At 38.1% G+C, this 21,466-nt stretch overlaps 1 long non-coding RNA gene across 1 annotated transcript in view; it reads right to left on the reverse strand.

The window, feature by feature from the left end:
• LOC105881130 (uncharacterized) overlaps positions 1–21,466 on the reverse strand; it is a 179,388-nt gene that overhangs the window by 20,597 nt on the left and 137,325 nt on the right. The window contains exon 3 of the long non-coding RNA XR_012922457.1: positions 13,037–13,112. This is a non-coding gene — a long non-coding RNA (uncharacterized LOC105881130). The remainder of the gene's footprint in view (positions 1–13,036; positions 13,113–21,466) is intronic.

The raw sequence follows: 21,466 nt of genomic DNA on the forward strand, positions 1-21,466 counted from the left end.
AAAAAAATTCCATAAGAGAGCAGTAAAAAGGAAGCAAGACAGGGTGCAGATTTTCACATACAGAGAGATTAGAGAGCTTAGGCCTTTGTTTTAGGAAAATGGGGAAAATACTTAGGAATAATTAGAGAATAGAATAATGTGCATAAGAGTATAAGAAAATGAATTAAACAAATGAATGAATGTTTGGCATGCTATACAAGTTAACCAATTCACTTAAACAAAACCTCCTTAGCCACAATTATAACAATAATTCAGAAATTTTAACCTTTATTTTATTAACTGACCCAGATTACTAGAGCATTTATTTAATTGAATTCAAGACAATGATTTTTGTTGTAAAACCTGAGGTCCTAAAAAAGACAAGCAAAACAAATGGCTGCTGGACTTCTTCTGCACTAGAAGAACTACCAACCTCTAATTTAAGTGTTATCAGCCATACTTTACAAACTTATGCAAATACATCAAATTAAGTAGTTTCGAGTGAAATATAGTCTCCATAAACAAAGGACCACCATGAAAATGTCATTTTCCTGGAGGACTCGACTCAGTACATAAAATGAAATCTGAAAATCATACAACAGAAAAGAAGCTTTGTTAAAACAAGACTCTCTGGGAAACACTTAATAAAGATGATTAACTCCCTACTTGGAACAACTGAAGGATGAAAGCTTTGGCGCATTTATGAGAGTACTGACGAGCAGCCACACATAAACGGAGTGCATGCCGCACAGTGGATAATGTGTCCTTCCCTGTTTTTGCATTCCATTTGGCCTATAAATGAGTTGAGAACATAACTACATGTGTTACAGATACAAAGATTAAAAAATTAGGACTAAGTCTTTGCTAGAAATGCACCAGCAACAAATATTCGCACCACTAACCTTCAAAAGCAAGCTGAAAACTTCCCTGGGAAAAAAGAGTATGGAGATTTAGGCTCACCATTTAATTCTGCAGAACTCTGAAGAGGCAGAGAACTTCAGGAAAGACTGATTTGCGATAATAATGTTTCCAGAAGTGTCAAACCAAGACCCTAGGTCTTCTGAAATTCCAGCATTATTCGAACAGTAATTCTTTTTCCTATCTCTCTACAATATTATCTTAATCCCTAGATTGTATGCCTGACAACTAACAGGTAGTCTAATACTTAAGAGCATAAGGTAGCACAGTGGTTAGCACATTGGGTTGGCATTAAACAAACCCAATATGAGTTGCAACCATGCGTTTACTAGCATGTCTCCTTGGGTGGATTACTCAACTCTCTAAGTATCAATTCCCTTACCCACAAAGTAAGAACAGCCTACCCTTTGAGCCTTTGGAAGAGTTTAAATGAGAGATGAAGTGCTTTGAAGTACTCCTCCAAAGGCAAACTCGATAATGTTGGCTATTCTAGAAAAACCACCACAATTGCCTACATTATCTAAAAATGCCCAAGCTGTACAAACCTTCCTGAAAAGCACTTTGACAATGTGTTTTCAAAGTTCTTAAAAGTGCCTAGTACAATTTTCAGAAATGTCACCTAAATCAATGTATCATGGTTGAACCATTCACCCACTGAAGGACACCTAGGTTGCTTCCAGTTTGGGGTTACTGTGACTAAGCTGCTGTGAACATTCACGTACAGGTTTTTGTGTGAATATAAGTTTTTCTTTCTCTGAGAGGAATGCCCAAGATCTCAATTGCTGGGGTGCAGGGTAGTTGCATAGTTTTTTTAAGAAGCTGCCAACTGTTTTCCAGAGTCATTTTACATTCCCACTAGCAAGGCATGAGTGATCCTTTGCATTATTTTAAATACTAAAAACAGTAAACAACCTTAATTTCTAGTGACAAAAACAAATTATGCTACAGCCTTAGCACAGTCTATGATTTAGCTATTTAAATTAGTATTTTAATACAATTTAATTGGAAGAAAATGCTTGTCATTTAATGCTAGCTTTGAAAATCTAATATAAGTATGAATAAATATAACTATATAAATATTTATATTGTGTATATATGTACACATGGGCATGAACACACACACACACACACTCAGAACTGGAAAACTGGGCTCATTTTGATAATCATAAATTTAAAGTTTATTTTTTTATGTTTATTTTCTGGATTTTCTATATTAACTAAGTGCTACTTTTATAGTTTAAAAACATTTCTTTTTAACCAATTAAATTACGATTGTCCCACCAAGTCAATATCTCTTCTTTAAAAAGTAGCCCCATAATATTCTACAGTATGAATGTGTCATTATTTATTCAACCTATCCCCTAATTATAAACATTGATGATTTTTCCAGCTTCTGGCTACTTCAACAATGCAATAATAGCATCTTTGAATATATATTCTTACATCCTGATGGTTTCAGGTAGGAGAGAATCTTAAAGGCAGAATGGATCAAAGAACATGATTAATTTTTATTTTAATCTGCCAGATAACTTTCCCAGAAGGGGCCATTTCACATTCCCAAGAGCAATATAGGAGGGCTATTTCCCTATACTCTTTTTACTTCTAAATGTTATAATGTTTTTTACATTTTGCCCATGCTTGAAAATGACACCTTGTTGCTTTGATTTACATTTCCTTCACAGCTGGTATTGTCTGCATCTTTTCCTGTGTTTATTGCGCATCTGATTTCTTCTTTGATTATCTGTTAATATCCTTTGTCCAATTTAAAACTGGGTTATGTAATTTCTCCTTATCAATTTGTTTTTATAAAGTATAAGAACGTTAAGCCCTTGACTGTTACATGTATTACAAATATCTTCTCCTTACGCGATTGGTTTTCAACTTTGTTTACGGTGTCTTTTTCCAAGCCTTTATTTTTTAATATAGACAAATTGGTCAATCTTTTTGGCTTCTAGGTTTCTTATTTTGTTTAAAAGTTCACCTTGAGGTTACAAAGAGTGCCTGGGATTGCCTTCTATTATTTTTAATTACTTAAATTTTATTCTTTTATAATAGTCTTTATGGTATATAGCAAGCATCTACAGAGAAGGAAAGGGAGGGAATTATTTCCTTACCACTTTAAAATGACAAACTCCCATGAAAATTTGGAATTATTCCTGAACTCTCTATTATGATTTATTTTTTGTGCTGATACCACACTATTTTGATTATGTAGCTTTTTAAATAAGTTTTAAGTAGGCAATGGTCTTAGTATGTCAAACACACTGATTCTTCTATATGAATTTTAAAATCAGTTCAATCCATGATACAGTAAGTGAAAATAAATGCCAAGTTACTGAAGAGCATATATAGTTTGAGCTCACTGTCACAAAGAAACAGAAGACACTGTGGCGGAAAGAGGGCAGTGATGTGCGTGCATGTGTTTGCATAAATTTTTATGAGTATAAAGAAAAGTCCAGAAGGAGAACACAAACCGAGCTGTCAACTTGGGTTACTCCAGAAGGATAAGATTAGGAGGGGTGGAGATATGCCCCTTCACCCCACCCGACCCTGTCATTTGATTGCCTTGTGGTTTGGCTTGTTACAAAAATACTAGTTTGAAAGAAAAATCCAATTAAATATTTTAAATAAATAAAATATAATTACATTATTAGATCTGGAAAAGACCTTAGAATTTATTTCTTCCAACTCCCACTCAAACAGGAATCTCCTTGGCACTATCTCTACCAGATGGTCTTCCAGACTGTTTGAAAACTTCCAGAAACAGGGAGTTCTCTTATTTTTGCTTGGCTGCCTGCTCTATCATTAAAGAGGCTCTAATTGTTAGAAGGCTCTTTCTTACGTTTATTCAAAATATGTCAGTCTCTAATATCCACCCAGGTCCTAGGTCTGTCTTCTAGAGCAACACAGTATAAAAAGACTTTTTCTTCAGTTCCCTGAGCATTTAATTTCTTGCCCCACTATGAGTAAGGTCAATCCTTTCCTAATGTAAACAATGCCGCAATGAACATCTTTGGCCATGTCTCCTTTGTACATATGCCAGAAGTGAAAACCCAGCTCATAGGGTATGCACATTTTCAGTGTTATAAGATACTACAAAACCGACCTACAAGGTAACTGGATAATTTATATTCTTATTCTTTCTATGGATAGGTGACTATTGGTCCCCAATGACATCCAGGTCCCAATCTTGGAACCTGTGAATGATACCTTCTAAGGCAAAAGGGTCTCTATAGAGTTATTAAGGTACAGGGAGGCAGAGGGAGATATGACTAGAGAAGAAAGAAAGAAAAAGCAATATGATTATGGAAGCAGGGGAAAAACAGTGATATGAGGAAGAGGTCGCAAGAATGCAGGCAGCATTCATAAGCTAGAAAGGGCAACCAAACAGCTTCTTCACTAGAATCTCCAGAAGGAATGGGACCTGCTAACACCATGTCTGTAGCCCCTTAAAACTGCTTTGGGATTTCTGACCTCCAGAAGTGTAAGAGAATAAACTTGTGTTGCTTGAGGCCACTAAGTAATTAGTTATAGCAGCCATAGGAAACTAATATGCTTTCTAAGACCATTTTTTAAAAATCGTGAATGCATTGAATTTTAGCTCTTCTTTTTTACTATATCCAATGAGATATACTTTATTTTCTTTACTTTGTTAATATTTTGAATTACACTGATGGCACTGAATAATTTTTTGACACCCAATCAGCCTTACATTTCTGGGCCAAATCATACTTAATTGTGATGTATTTCTAAAATATGTTGTTGAATTCAATTTGCTAACATTTTCTTATCTTGTAATTTTTGAGTCTATGTAAGAATGTCTTTCATTTTTTTCTTTGTACTGACATCGTCTGTTTCCACTGAGATCACTGCCATGTCCTAAGTGCATACCTAGGTTCATAGAATAGTGCAAGTATATAGCAAGGGCCTATATAGTGCAAATATATAGCAAGAACCATACATACCTAGGTTTGTAGGATAGTGTGAATACATAGCAAGGGCCTAGTAGTTGTTGATTGCTTGAGTTGTGGTTTTGGTGGTGGTTGTTGTTATCATTTTTGTTGATACTATATCCCCCTGACCCATGTTCCACCCTCCACTCTCCCTAATCCCACCTGACTCTGCTTACTTTCAGAAAATCAACATGCGTGACAGTTGTACTCATAACATCCATTGCTACCTTTTCTTTCCCATGTTTTTTCTCTTCACCCTGTCATCAGTAACAAAAACTGTGTCTCTACCATCACTAGTGTTTTCAGGCATACTATAACTCAGGTAAGAAAAAATAGTCTTTCTGGAGGCAGTTTAGCACTATGAAAGATTTAAATATATTAATGATTACCTTCCAACTCACCCAACCTATTTCTAAGAGCTTATCCTAAGAAAATAATTGAAGAGATACTGCCACAAGAATGTTCATGGAAGCATTATTTGTAAATTTTAAAAATAAAAAACAACATATCAATAAATAAATGACTGAATACATTTCAATATGCCTATACAATGGAATATTATACAGCCACTAAATATGAAACAGATTAATATTCATTACCATGGAAAAATGTTTATGATGCATGATTGAAAAAGAAGAATGCAGAGAAGCACACATAGTATGATTTAATTTATATAGAAATTATGTGTGTATATATACGTGTGTATATATATGTGTGTGTGTATATATATATACGCAGAGAAATGACTTAAAACATATTCATCAAAATCTTAATTTAGGTGGCTATCCATGTACAATGAAATTTGGAGTAATTTTTACTTTCTCCTTTGTACTTTCCTGTATTGTTTAATTTTTTATATTAACTATGTTTAATTTTATAACCAGAATAAACACCAAAGCTACTTTTACTTTGAAGAAATATGTCAGTGTATCAGTTATTAATATCTATTACCATAACAATGCTATGTGACAAACAACTGCAAAACATAATGGCATATAATAACATAAAATATTTAGCTCACAAGTCAGCTGGGCAGTTCTTCTGGTCTTGGCTGAGCTCGGCTGATCTTGCCTAGTCTTACTCACATGCCTGTAGCAAGCCGGCAGGATGGCCGGAGCTGGCTGATCTATTTTGGCCTCAGCTGAGATAACCTGCCTCTGTTCTGTGTGGTCTCTCATCTTCTAGCAAGCTAGCCTAGGCTTGTTCTCATGGTAGAGGTAGGGGTCCAAGAAACAAGGTGAATATACGCAAGGCCCCTTAGAGGCCCAGGCTTAGAACTGGCCCACCATCACTTTTATTATATTCTGCTAGTCAAAAAAACTCACAGGCAACCTGGGTGCAAGAAGTAGGGAAACAGATTCTCAGCTGTAGAGGTGACAAAATCATACTGTAAAGGTAAGAATAGAGGGAGGCCATTCTTTGGAGCCACTGATGCAAACAACCTACCAGAATAAGATTTACTCACAGCAGAAATGTGTGGCGAAGGAAGACAACAGCACAGAACCAATGGAAAATATTTGTCCCCATGGTAACATGGGGGAATCCATGACCTCCTGAGCCAATGTGAAGTGATGCCACTACCCTCCACCCCCAAGGGAGTAGGGTGCATCATCCACTGTCACTTGGTAAATAAATGGCTATGCTACTTTTTAAATACTGGTGTTTATTATTATTATTATTATTATTACTATTATTATTGGTGGATACAAGGTCTCCGTTGACTCATGGGTGACATTTGGTAAAAATACTATGGGACAACCAAATGCTTTATCTAGCACCACCATCTCCAAAGCATAGGACTGGCCATAAGAGGTGAAAACTGGCCTACTTACACATGGGTAAAGCCCTAAGCCTTCTAGACAGATCCACTGTTGAAAACTTCTATTTTCTATTTGTTCATTCTATGTAAAATTTGTATATTTTTCCAAGGTTCAGCTGGACATGAGGTTCACATGATCACTCCAGAAATAAACAGACAAGGATTTAGTGATTATATCAAAGCATGTCTTCTGTTAACTTAAAAATGTTGACACTGACAGTTGACAGAGAGTTAGGAACTGTTTATAAGAATTGTAGGCAAAAAAAAAAAAAATTGTAGGCATTTCTGAATGTGTATTTACTCAACCTTTAAAAAATTAAACTATGTGTAGGAACACACCATCTATTTTGAACTTAATGTGGCACATAAACATGTTTATAAGAATTGTATTCATTTCTGAAAAGTTCTTTTTATCCCAGTCAAAGAATTTTTATGTGTTTTGGAGCATGTATTTATTTAATCAAAGGTTTAAAAGTTTTAAGAAGTATAAAAATGGCTGAACCATGTGAAGGAATGCTGAGAAACCATGGATGAAATGCTAATGAAACATTGGAGAAGAGGCTCAATAAATCCCAAGACTAAAATAAAATTCTAGGACAATAAAGTCAGAGAAAGAACATTTAAGAAAGAGAAGAACACTTGGAAAGAAGAGGAAAAACCATAGATATAACTTGAAGAAAAATGCCTCATACAAATAATTAAATTGGAGAAGTACTTCAAAGAAAATATATGGGTTAAAATAGCACAAGTAAATACAGATATTGTCAACAAGAGTTATACACATAGAATAAATATAATAACAATTTGTCAATAACAATTACACAGTGACAATGTGAGATGATCACATGCTACTACTTATTAATCTGAGGATTATAAATTGCCTCATATATGTTAATAAATTCTTTTAGAAGCTCAGCTGATATTGTGGTATCTTCCATAGAGCCAGAAAAATAGGACTGAGGCATGGACCCAGTCACATGATGCATTAATAGCATACCTGGAAGAAGACCAAAATCTTAACCCATGTACCTCATTCCTACTTTTGGTTCCACTTCACCAAGCCAATCCCTTGAGATGTTAGATTGATTGCCCCTGAATTAAGCTGCAAACTTTTAACTATTACTTTTATTCATGCAACCCTTTTAAACTGCAGAAACTCCAGTTTAAAATAGTACCTGCCTTTGCCTATTAGCCCAGACACAGGAAAAATGAAGTTCTGGAAACCAACATCTTCCCATATTTCCTCACTGAATTTATTCAGTCTCAGTGCAAAACTCACGTGCCTGTTTCTGTGCCAGGAAAGCCAGCTTAGTGACCAGAGCTGTGTGAAGCAGTAGCCCTGAGACAGGAAGCCCTTGGCCATCCTTTCCTTTGTTGCCAGCCTGGCTCATCATGTCCCAAGGAGACTGTCAAGTTGTCTCTGACAAAAGAGAATGCTCTGACTGAAAATACATGCCTGGAAATATTCCTTATACAACTTCAATTTTTTTTTCAATAAAGTTTGTCAAGGTTAATAAGGTAGCCACAAAGTGTACCAATCAACTAAGTCGATCTTCAGATGAGTGGTACTGTGTCACCTGCCATGTGCACAGGGCAGTAAAATGTCATTCTATAGCACAAGAGTTGAGAAAAGGCAAAGGCACCTACAGGCACCAGATTCTGAAGGAAAAGTGCTCTCCCATTTTGATTTCATTCTACTCTTCATATACAGAGAAATGGGGAACTAGTATCCCACAGTGGGAGGCGTTATTATCAACAGATACTAGCGAAGTCAAAAAGGGTTGAGGAAATGAAAGAAGGTGATCACAGGAATAGGACCCATAATTAAAGTTACTATCACTACCAGGGAAATAATGACAGTTGGGAATATGATGTGTGAAATATAGAAGGAAGACTGTAAGAGTAATGAGAAAGCAAACAGATAAAATGTGCAAAACAGAAATCATAAATGTGTATGTGTGAGAGAGAAATTCAGAAACAGAAACGCAGAGATGGAGACATCATAAGAGAGTGAGGCTAACTTGCAGATGCAACTCTCTTCCTCCAGGTACAACTATCTTCCTCCAGATACACCTGATTATAGCAACGAGCCACTGTCCAGTACTACTCCTTAAGACTAGGAACTAGAAATGAGAACAGAGCTGGAAACAAAGAGCAGAGACTGGACCACTGCACTAAGATTGGCTGTAGCTGCTGAACTAGTGCATTAGAGATTAGTAGGAGAGGTCTTAAAGGACTTTGGACACACATAGAGCAGAGGAAATGACCTCAGGTCAAGACATAGTGGACATTCTGGTGATTGACATAAGCTCTGAAGAACTCAGACACTCTGGGCATCAATTAGGCCATTTCCTTCTCAGTTGACTATAGACCAACATGGCCTGAGTGCAGGTTCAGCACAGGTGTTTTTCTGCTCATTTAAAAATCCCATCACAGTCTTAACTCCTGACTGTGCACAAGGAAGTGATTGAGGGATACTTCTGCAGTTGTCCTGCAATGACCCACCAGCTCATGTGCCCAAGCCACCCAGACACGTCCTTGCCACTCTCCTGGTATTTCTTCCCTACCCAATTACACTGCTGAGTTGTCCCAGGAATGGAACAGGGCCCTAACAGTGTGTGGAGACCACACACAGCCTCAGGGTGCCAGAGTATGATTTGGGGAATGAGCAGTGATATCTAGCCAAGATCATAAAGCCAAGAGCAAAAGTTGACAAGGAGGCTGAGGGTAACATGAAGACAATGAATTATCCAAGAGAAGATGAAAGAGAAAAAAAGAAACTTAACCTTTTCTAAGCAGATTCTTTTCTGTTTCCAATGCACTACATTTTATTTTTCCTCACAAGTGACCACAAACTTTTAATTCAACCTCACAGTTGTGTTTTCTTAAAATATTTCTTCCGGGACTTGTGAATTTGCTTTGAAACTGAATTTTGTGTTATTCCTCCTAGTTAGCTTATGTTCTCGAGTTTCGCTGTCCTTTGCTGCACGTCTTTCTTTCTTGAGTAGTTTCCTGAGTCACCAGTGGACTTTGCCACTCATCCCCTTCATTGGCAACTCACTAAAACATTTAGCAGCCAGTACTAATCCTAAGGATCAACTCGAAATTATTGCATTATTAATACTTTGCTGCATAATTAATACTTTGTTGTTTTTCATTTGGCCTGGCTCCTGTTCTTGAGTTGAACTGTATGATTTCAAATCCACAATTCATCACTACCATGGTTGAAAATATATGTACTTATTCCATGTATGTATATGTATGTGTGTAAAATTATTCTAAACAATGATGTGTTATATATGCCAGTTCTCTTATTTTAAATTTTTTTAAAATAGATCTAATATATCTGAAAAGTACAGTCCACCCTTCTAAAGATGTGTTCTCAAATATATCTTACATATTTTGTAAGACTATCTCAGTTACTTTGCAAGCCCTTGCAGAAGGATACTCTCAAATGAATTTTTTCAGTTTTTCATGAAGATATGCAACTACTCCAACATTAGGCAACATCCTCTAGAATTCTAACTTCTGCAACAATAATGTCATGCCTCCCCAGACAGGATTTCTACTGAGTGTGTGTTTCATTTCCTGAAAAAGGCCCTTTAAGCCAAAGCAATGTAAGTATAATCTAATCCAATTTTTTCAAACAACATAATATAGACAGTGAAATTCCTGATCAATTAAATACAGAATTTATCATAATGTCACAGATAATAATCTCTGAACTATTTTTCAGTAAATCATACAGTAAGAGACTCCTTTTTGAAAAAAATAAAGGTTTTTTTTAAGTTACACATGCTTATGTAGAAAAATTAGGAACTAACAGGAAAGAAGAAAATGAAATTGCCCATCATCGATAACATGACTGCTTTGTTCATTAGTCTTCACAGTGTAGGACAGATACTGACAGATACTGCAGGTGAACCAGGCTCTCAAAAGCAGCTGAAGTAAATGCTCTATTGACTCAATAATCCATTAATTTCGCACAGAAAGTCAAAGCCTTCAATTTGCTCCAATCTCCCTAATCATAGTGCTGATAGTAATAAACCTCATAATAATTATTATCAGTTCAGAGTATTTACCACATTAAGCCCTTAGTTAAATGCTGTCCAGACAATATCTTCTTTAATGTTCACGAATGTTTTATGAGGGAGGCACAATTATTCACCCCACTTGGCAGGTGTGGAAACTGAAGAAACAGCCCCAGGTTCGGGTAGCTATAAGTGGTGGGTCCCAGCGCGGTGATCTGATTCCAAAGGCAGGTTTTACAACCACACCAGTGGATTGTCAAACTTGAGTAGCCGTAAAAATCACCTGGAGAAGTTGTTCAAATGCCAGGTTTTCCGGCTTCAGTTCTTGACACTCTGATTCTGTAGGTTTGAGCTGGAGCTTAAGGATCTATATTTTCAAAGCAGCTCTGGGGATTGTGATGGAAGAGGTACACTAGCCAAGCGCGCTGCTATTCTGCCTACATGGACGCAAAAACCATGAACTGCCTCTGAATAGTTCTCCCATCTAGGAGGTCTTTACCCACAATGCTTCTTAACCTTTTTGAGGGGATCTCAGACCCCTCTGAGAATCTGAGGAAAGCTATAGATTTCTTGCAATCGAAATGCAACACAAATTTTTTTGTATTAATTTTCAGGGATTTAAAGCCCATAAACCCCAGTTTAGGACTCCTAGTCTTTCTCTACTTCTTTTTTTCTTTTAATCTCATTATTCCCTCTTTTGAAATAAGGACACTAGCCCTACTGGCTGCCTGCTTTACAAGACTATTATAAGGATAACTTTTTTAAAACCACAGAAGTTTTGAGGTACAGAAACAGAAACACTGCATATAAACCTCGTGTTCATAACAGAAATAGAGAACTAGGTAAGAACAGAATAGAGTAGAAGGGGCTCCTGGGAAAGAAACTTAGCACTGATTAAGAAAATAACCAGCAAATAACCATGAGCATAATCAGAATGGTCATTTGCCATTTGTTGAGTACCAACCATGCACCACACACTGTGGTTTGTGCCTTAAAACCATTTATTTTTAGCGTCCATAACAGATCTTTAAGGGTATCATCTTTATATTACAAATGAGAAAACCCAGGCTAAGATAAAGAGTAAATAATTCACCCAATATCAAACAGCTAGTAAAGTGACTCAAGCCCAGGTCTGTCTGCGTGCAAACCCCACCTAATTTTCACGATGTGAGGATATGGCCATGGCTCTTTTCCAGACCTGATTCCATACGTGGACCAGGCATGGTTTCCGAGGCCAATTCCTGGAACAGGGAGCCTTAACCTCCTCTTCACCCTGCTAGCCATCAATTTCCCTCCTATAATGATAGTTTGCAACACTCCAAAGGCTCTAGTTACCACTATCAATCAGTTGCTCTGTCCTCCCAATGGAAGCAAAACAACAGAAGGCACTGGAAATATTCAGGTTCCTAGTGGCAGGGCTGCCAAAGACCAACTGTGGCATTATAAAAGGTTAATGTCTTTAGGCTCACTCTGTGGCAAGTTCTGCTATCAAGACTCTTGGGACCAGCGGTATGAATCACACTTCTAGATGTTGCTCCAACTAGTAGGAAACAGCTTTTCCTTTAAATAAATTTCACTTTCAGAAAAGGCTTTAAAGCGCATTACAGATAGGGCTGTGAAACATTTGGCTACATGTAAATCCTTCCACAGCAAAGGGGAAACCTCCTCATGTAGCAGAAAAGCTAAAACTGAGTCCAGGAAAGTCTTAGCCAAAATGGCCAAAAGAGATATCTGGTGGAAAAGAATGCTTCATTCTCATTCTGTTTCAGGCCCATAACCATTCTGTTGAAGGAATATTTAATAGTAGGAATGAATAGCAAGAAGTATAATAATAATAAATAAAAAAGTGTTAACTGAGGTACTCAGCTCAGCAGGTCACCTGCTCTGCCTCCCCACAAGCAAGGCTGCACCGCCCTCCTCCACAGCCTCCACCCACCCTTAATGTCTTTTCCTACGGCTGCTTTCCACAACCTCGTTTTATGGAAGAAAGCGGTAACCCAAGCTTGCTCAGCACTAACAGATGTTGCAAGGAATCACTTTAGTTTGAATCCTCTCTCCCTCCTTCACACTGCAACTCCGACCCTGTCAACACCACCAGCCTGTGCAAGAAATTCCTAACTCCAGGCACTGGCCACTTTTTTGCACCATCCGATGGACCTTTTTCAGTTGAATTTTTAAAAAGGGGTTGCTAGCTCCATTAGATGTCGCAGCCTAGTCTCGGCGGGTTAGTGGAGGAAACATCAGGCAGTTGCTTTTCTCCTTGTCAAAGATAAGCTTCTCTGACGTGGGTCTGCCATTTATTAACTAACCTCATGACTTTCAACAAATTATCATACCTCTCTGAGTTTCAGTCTTCTTCTTTGTGGTAACACCTTCCCTTCCCTCCAATGTAAGAGATCATGTTTTCAAAAGCTGTAAAAGAGGACACAAATATAATGCTTTTAGAATGGTCATTGCTATCTATTTTATATTATATATCATCTGGAGTTTTCTGAGACACCCAGGAGCAAAGGGTCATTAACAACAGACAAGGCAATCTCAAGCCCAAGCCCTAGATGAATAAATTAGTAGGCTCAACACTTTTCTGAACATAGAATTTAATGTGTAACAGATTCAACATTTTACTAAACATAATCAAACCCATAACCCTGGGTTTCTAATTGCTTACCACGTACTAGAATACAGTGGACAAATACACAATAGCTTGGAATTCAGGAATCAAAAGTAACACATCAGCAGTTTTGCAAATAATTGTCTAAAACCAAGGCAATAGTAACTGGGGAAGGCAACCTTTGCTAATATCTAACTCAAAAAGTTTGATTCAGCCCCTCATGGTGGTGAGCTGTAGTGGGCAGGATTCCACTGCAAAGAAAAGAATTCAGTCTGGCTAATTTAAGCAGAAAAGGATTTATTACAGTGTACTAAATGGCATACAGAATGTTGGGAGGGCTAAAGAAACAAACTCTAGGTTCTTCTAGAAACAACTCCTAAGCCACACAGCAGAACCAGGCTGCCAAGATTGCTGTCTGCTGATCCAGGGTCTCAGCTACAAACACACTGCACTGCCACTATTGTGACAGACTTGGGCAAGCCCCCTCCGTTGCTGCCCCGCCAGGCCTGAGATGATCGCTGCCAGTAGTATGGGTGCCCTGAGCCTTGCCTGTCCACACCCAAGACTAGTCCACACCCATGGCTAGTGCCCAGGGAAACCACATGCCTCTCTGACCTGGCCAGAGAAGCAATGCCTCTGCCTCCCTTTGCCTTCCAAATAAAAGTACATCTAAATCAGGTCCAGAACTCTGACTGCAGGGCATCTGGAAAATGTAGTTTTTAGCCTTTCAGCCCCTGCACTATAGAAAGGCACAGTAGAAGGGGCTTGAAATAGATGTCCAGTGACAAGCCCTCATGCCCATCACATAAGTCAATGCCAAAAGACTCATCTTCATAATCCCTTCTCCTCCCTGCCAAGACAGGTGGTGGGGGGGGGGGGGGTAATGGGAAAACCTGGGGATACATGTAGCAAGAGTTTGGTTGTGCACATAAATGACACAGAGTTGGCAGAGCTGTTCACATTAGGCTGCTTAGGAGAAGATGTCATTACCAAGTCTAGGAAACTTTCCCTATATAGTAATCAGGCAGCAAAAATCAAGAAAAAGCATTGTTGTTCTCCTTAGTACCCTCAGGGGACTGTTTTCCTCCCACAGGGTCTGAGCTCATTATGCCACCTCTATTACATGCCCTACACACAAGCCAATATAGGGTAACTTCCCTTCCTGAATGTGGCAATCAGATTACTTATCTTGGATTCACGTCACCCTTTTAGGCAGAACTTCCTGGCTCACCAAGGGTTCTCCTAAGAGAGGGAGTTCTACCTCTCTTAGGTGTGTCTATTTTTTTTAAATTAATACCTAATCAAAATAGCCCTCATCCTGCAAGGAGAGTTACTGTAGTGTTGATGCTTGTATGTAATTCACAGTAGCTGTCAGTCTCGCCATGCTAAGGCTGTGTCTGCTGTATTTTAGCACCTTTTGTCAAGTGACTCTGAATTCCAAGTTCCCTTCACTCATTGAACAAAATTCTATTAAGTGCTGTTCTATGCCAGGTACAGAAAGACACAGAAATAAATAAGAAAGACACGGTCCCTGCCCCTATGGAGCTTACAGTCAAGTGACAGGTTCTAAAAAGACGTTTAGCGCATAAGCAGTATCATGACAGCCCCGAGATCTGCGTAGGACATCGGAGAATGAATTCCTCCAGAGTGACTCACATTTGGACTTGGCTCCCACGAATTAAGCTACAAAATAAAATTGTTTCAGTGTTTGAATTTGGAGAGTTCTCTGAAAAAACACACCAGGTTAGGGCAATATATAGACCAGGCATAGTATGCCAGGCCCTGAGACTAATGCTAAGCAGATGTTTCTGTTCTGAAGGAGGGACCTGGAACCGATCCGGCCCAAGATTGAGGTGTGGGGCTTCTGGTGAAGGCTCTGGTGTGGCCGTATCAGTGCAGAAGCCTCACAGAAACTCCGTCTCAATGACAAGTAACTGGCCACATGTCATTTCTCTTATCTTCCTGAGAAACAGGCGTAACTTAGCACAACTAACCTCGCCATGATTTTCTTTACTGTCTAAATAGTACCTGCTTCCATTTAGCAAGGGGAAAAGTTACTGTTAATTAAATTTCCCTCAAAATTCACATGGGTTTACATTAGGGGGAGGTGTTACACAAAAAAAGAGAAAAGTTTTGCCAAAAAGATTTAAAACTGGTTCTCTAGAGCTGTTGTGAAATCTATCAGACTGCTATGCCCGCTCCACCCCCAGGTCAATTCCAGTTTGGTTTACATTTCAGTTGGAATTTGGGGTGACATTTCATTTTATCAAAACAAGACAGACTAATCATGGTGGGCTTTCGTGTTCCCATATTAGAAAAGAAAGGGCCTAACCCTTGTGAGTGAGACCTCTTTCCCTGTCTTTTCCACAATTTTTATTGTGAGCAAGGCCAGAGCTGGGCACTGAGAATACTGAGATGAGTACGTTATGATTCTAGCCTTCCAGAAAAATAGCCTGCGCCTCATAAGAAGAAACCAAGTGAAGTCCCATGAAAGACAAAGGACCCTATCTGAAAGTGGTTGCCACACACAAGCAGCTCGACCTGGACTTCGAGCACATGTGAGAATAAATGAAGACCAAGCAGATGAGAAAAGTAAAGTCTGTTTATTTCCTTTTCAGAGCTTACTATAGCAAGGGAGTCAGCCACCATCATTTGCATTATGGCAGAGACTCAAAGGCAGGCAGAGGAGTGGGACAGCTTTAGAGTGGAAAGAAGGGACGGGTCAGGTGTGCCCTGGTTGGAGGCTGCTGCCATAGGGAAGCTGGAGGTGGCCTAGCTAGAAGCCAGGCATCCTGTGGGGTTGGTTAGGAGGCATATTTGGCTTTCTGTGGTTGGTCCTAAGTTGGAAGTGGGGGCAAAAATTAAGGAAGCTGTCAGTTATTAATCAAGTCCTGGCCATTTGGGGCTGATTGTTGTAGAAGTTATCATTTAGCTTCTTGGATTATTACTAACAATAACAATCTAGCTTCCTGCAAGTCTGGCTGGCCACCCAGGTTATTTATTATAGATAAGAGGATTAGTTTCCTAGGCAGGTTGCTGCAGGTTGTGGGTCAGAGTTCTGTTTTTAGATGTGGTCCAACCATCTTCCATTTGCATATTCAGTCTCTTGCAAGTCTAGGGTTCAATTCTGTCCTGGCCCTAGGACTCCACCTGACATGAGCTCCCCCTTGCAATGCAAGGGTCCCCAGAGCTTCCCACCTGAATCCACTGGTGTCTCCTGAGATGCTCAACTGCTGAGTTTCATGAACATTCCCAGAAAGTGTGTCTGACTGCCTCCCTCTAGGCATGGCTCTTCTTGCCTCATTGCCCTAATTCCACTCTGTGTAAGGTCAGGAGAATAAGCCTTGCCCACACACACACACAAAAAAAAAACCCAAGCAAATTATCTTATCTAAAACAGCAAGTTCTTGAATCATAGACAAACCTGTGGCAAGGGACTGGTTTATCCTTAATAGTATTTAATGTCTATGGGCATAAGCATCAATTTGTAAACATAATGGCAACACTATAGCAAAATTGAAAATATAAACCTTATGGAATGAAAAGGCATTTAAAGAACAACAATGTACAGCATCCCATTTTAAATAAAATGTGTGTATACATGGAAAAAAAACAAAGAGAGGATAGATAAAATTTCAGTAAGTTTTCCCTCAGTTGTAGGATTAAAAGTGGTTTTACTGTTTGAGTTCCTAAAGTCTTTACTCTCATGAAATAATTAGCAATAAAAGTTTTACTTTATGGAAAGCCTATTAAAAAAAACGGGACCCTCTCATAGCAACATAACTGACTCATTAATTCATTAATAGCTGCCACCTACCACTCTCCACTTCTATAGTTATTATCATCATCATAACCACAGCAAGCCTATGAGGTGGGTGTTTCTATCCACTTCACAAATAAGGAAAGCAAAGTGTAGAAAGGTTGACAAATTGCTGGATATGTCTGATCCCAATATTGGAGGTCTCAGTCACCATTCCGTTGTTTCCTTTCTAGGGCTGTGCCTTGTAGCGGGTGTATGACCAAGAAAAGTCATTTTCTGTTCATAAAATGAGGATGATATACCTACTCATATGGCAGGCTGAAAGACAAAGAGAGAGTGCACATACAGAAGCCAACACAGTGCCCAATGCCTTCGAAGTGTTCAGTATTCAATTGGTGATGTAGGGGCCATTGTTTTCAGGTTCTATGAATGCTCCAGGAAAGGCTTGTTAAAAAACAGTAATGAGTAACCTAAACCATTTTAATGTAGATCTGTGAAGAGATTAGGGGCTGGAATAAGTTAATATTAGTTATGAATGACTGTGAAAAAATTTTTTTTAATTTACTCTTTGGATTATCTTCTTCATTGTTCAATATTTTTCTATTTTAACAGTGAGTTATGGTTTATTTGGGTAGAATAATAAAATAGAAGAAAGAAAATTCTAATCTTTCTCAGAAAATCTCACCTGTGGCTGAAGTCAGGTTGCTCTGGGACTGAGTGACAGTGAAGTCATCACAAGGGACTGGGAAATCACACACTCTGACTTCCAATTCCAACTCCAGCTGTCTAATAAAGTCATGAGGGAGCCTATAAGACATTCTCATGCCCTGGACCCATCACAGGGGTTTTGATTGAATTGGTCTAGGCAAAGCTCTGGCAAAGGTAGGACTTCAAAGCATCACCAAGTGATTCACTGTACAGCTAGCTAAGAACCACCTGAACTGAAAGCCACAGAAAATAAAAAAATTCTTTGAGACTCAATTTACAGAAATATAGGTGACAATAGTAATAATCCTCATACTCAAATGATCTGCTTAAAAGAAATTAACATTCATCTTCTTTGGACATATTTTCATTAATTTTATTTTTAAACTCCCCATTGATGAAGATAATATCTAATATTTATTGAGCACTTATTATGGACTAGGCACTGTTCTAAGCACTTTTTATAGTTAAATGGATGACATAGGCTTTGAACTCAGGCAGCCTGACCCAAGGATCTGCACAGTCAATCCCTATTTTACATTTTCAATAGTGCAAATGATCTTAAATGTTAGAAAAGGCTTGGGTATTAAAAATTATTAACTTAAAATTTTTAAAGATAAAATAAATATTTTTTGCACTTGGCCCATGGGGACTTTTTACAAATAGGCAGTTTCTGTTAATGGGCTATCCTATTTAATTTATCTACTTGAGTCAACTGCCTTAAAACTTCACACTCCGGAGCAACCAGATGCATCTAAAAATAATGAGAGGGGTAAATTGTTCTGCTACAAGAACTGTGGTAATTTTTACCCAGAGGCTGATTTACCGTAAAGCTGGGCTCAGAGCTCCTCATTTACAAAGCCCCCTACTAAGGCCTGGGAAGGACGACACCACTTTTTACTTTCAAATTTGTTTTATTTTTCCTAAAGAGGTATCTTGGTCCATTTGTGCTGCTATAACAGAATACTGAAACTGGGTGATTTAGAAAGAACATAAATTTATTTTCTCACAGTTTTAGAGGTCATAAAGTCCAAGATCAAGGAACCAGCAGGTTGGTTGTCTGGTAAGGGCTGCATCCTCTGGGGGGGGGGGGGGAACGCTGTGTCCTTACATGGCAGAATAGTGAAGAGCAACTAGCTGAACACTGCTACTATGTGAAGCCTCTTTTTAAAAGGCCTTAATCTCATTACTGAGGAAGTAGCCCTCGTGGCCCGTTCATCTCATAAAGGGCCTACCTCTTAATACTATCACATTGGCAATACCTGAATGTTAGAGGAAACACATTCAAAGCATAGCAATAAAGCCCCCTAAAACTGCATAAGCTTTAAGCCTCCTTGACATTGGCCTTGGCAATGATTTTTTGGATATGACACCAAAAGCACAGGTAACAAAAGCAAAAATAGACAAGTGAAATTACTTCAAACCAAAAAGCTTCTGCACAGCAAAGGAACCAATCAACAAAATGAAACCAAAGTAACCCATGGAATGGAACAAAATATTTACAAACCTTATATCTGATAAGGAGTTAATATCCAAAGTATATAAGGAATCCATACAACTAAATAGCAAAAATAAATAAATAAATAAATAAGTAAAATAAGCAAAGGATTTGAAGAGACATTTCTCAGAAGAAGGCATACAAATGTCCAGTAGGTAGATGGAAAGATGTTCAACATCATTAATCATCAGGAAAATGCAAATAAAAACCACCATGAGACCCTACATTCTACACCTGTTAGGATGCCTATTATTTTTTTTAAAAGAGAGAAAAAGATAAGTGTTGATAAGGATGTAGAGAAAGGAAACCCTGGTACACTGTTATTAGTAGGAATGTAAATTTGCACAGTCATTAGGGAAAACAGTATGGAGGTTCCTCAAAAATTAAAAATAGAACTACTATATGATTCACTGATCCCACTTCTGGATATTTATGCAAAGGAACTAAAATCAGGGTCTTGAAGAGACCTGCATTCCCATGATCACTGAGCATCATTCACAATAGCCAAGAAAGATATAGAAACACCCTAAATATCCATTGACAGATGAATGGATAAAGAAAATGTGATATATATACACAAACACACATACACACACATACACACACACACACACAGAGTGGAATATTATTCAGCCTTAACAAAAGCAAGGTAATCCTGCCATTTGGGATGACATGGATAGACTTAGAGGATACAATGCTAAGTGACATAAGCCAAACACAGTTACTGCATGATCTCACTTAGACATAGAATCTAAAATAGTCAAACTATTTTAATAGAATAATTAAATAATTTAATAGAATAGTAATAATAAAATAGAAGCAGAGAGTAGAGTGGTGGTTGCCAGGGGCTGGAGAGGGAGAAATGGGGAAGTGATGGCCAAAGGGTATGAAGACTCAGTTATGCAATATGAATAAGTTCTAGAGACCTACTATATAGCATAGTGCGTATAGCTAATAATACTGTATCATAGACGTAAAATTTTCTAAGAAGATAGATCGTATGAGTTCTTACCAGAAGATAATTATAGTAATAATAGAGGCGACAGGAAGAAATTTTGGGAGGTGATGGTGATATCCCCAAACTCATCAAGTCATATTCATTAATATGGACAGCTTTTTACATGTCAATTATACCTCAATAAAGTGTTCCTCCACTGAGAAATTTGAAGATTATCTGGTGTTTAATTTAGCTATTTTGATTGTATATTTTTGAATTTGAAAAAGGAGTGGTTATTCATGGATGAGATTTAGTGCCAGACTACCATGTCAAATTTGGAGCAGTATAATTTAATAGTGTGAAATAACCAAAGAAGAAAACACTGAGAAACCACTGCAGAATCTGTAAAGCTTGTGATAAGGTTTTCGTAGAGTAAAAATGTCACACCATCTTAGATACCAGGTCTGTACTAGGAAACTGAAATTTAAAACAGTGCAATTGTACAGAGTATACAGCACACACCCCCAGGAGTCTCTTTAATTTGTGTAAACTAAATAAGAGAGATAAATGTTTGCATGGAGTTGAGGAAGGGGGGAATCTTGCATCATCTGGGTAATTGTCTATTTTAACAAAATAAACCTCACTATAAACTTTTCTTGCTTTCTTCATTCAAAATCAAGAGACTTGAAAGTAATAAAAAGAATGAGAGGAGAGGGTTTATGTATTTTTTATGTTTATGAGACAGCTATGTCTTTTACCGCAGAGAATGTCACTGTCCGGGTTAAAGAATAATTTTCATCATAAACTCTCTTTTGTTGATTGCTTATAAATATATGTTCTTTAAAAAAAAAACAACCCTAATTTCCTTTTGGTCTTGAATGTCTCAGACTTGGTCTCTGCTCCCCAAGGTAAATTACTTTGGAGCAATTGAGCAAAATAGCCTTCAGCAAAATGCTATTTTTCACATTCAATGAAAAGCACCTTTACCCTTAGTGTTCTTCCAAGAAGTCTGAGTCCGGGACCTCAGACTTGGCAAATAGATTTAGAAGCACCGATGAGGAGAAACAGAGCCAAACCTGAGCCCACTAAGCTGAGTGTTTTATTTAAGATGCAAAGGTTTTCATCTACAGATAAACTGAATGCTGTAATAGGAGTATTTCTGCTCAATGGTGAAGTCTACCAGAAACAAAACCTCATAGGGAAAGGCTACCAGGTAAATTGAACTCACAAAGTTTCCTCCAGATAATAAAAGCCA

The sequence above is a fragment of the Microcebus murinus genome, chromosome 13 (genome assembly GCF_040939455.1).
Source record: "Microcebus murinus isolate Inina chromosome 13, M.murinus_Inina_mat1.0, whole genome shotgun sequence".
NCBI classification, from domain to species: Eukaryota; Metazoa; Chordata; class Mammalia; order Primates; family Cheirogaleidae; genus Microcebus; species Microcebus murinus.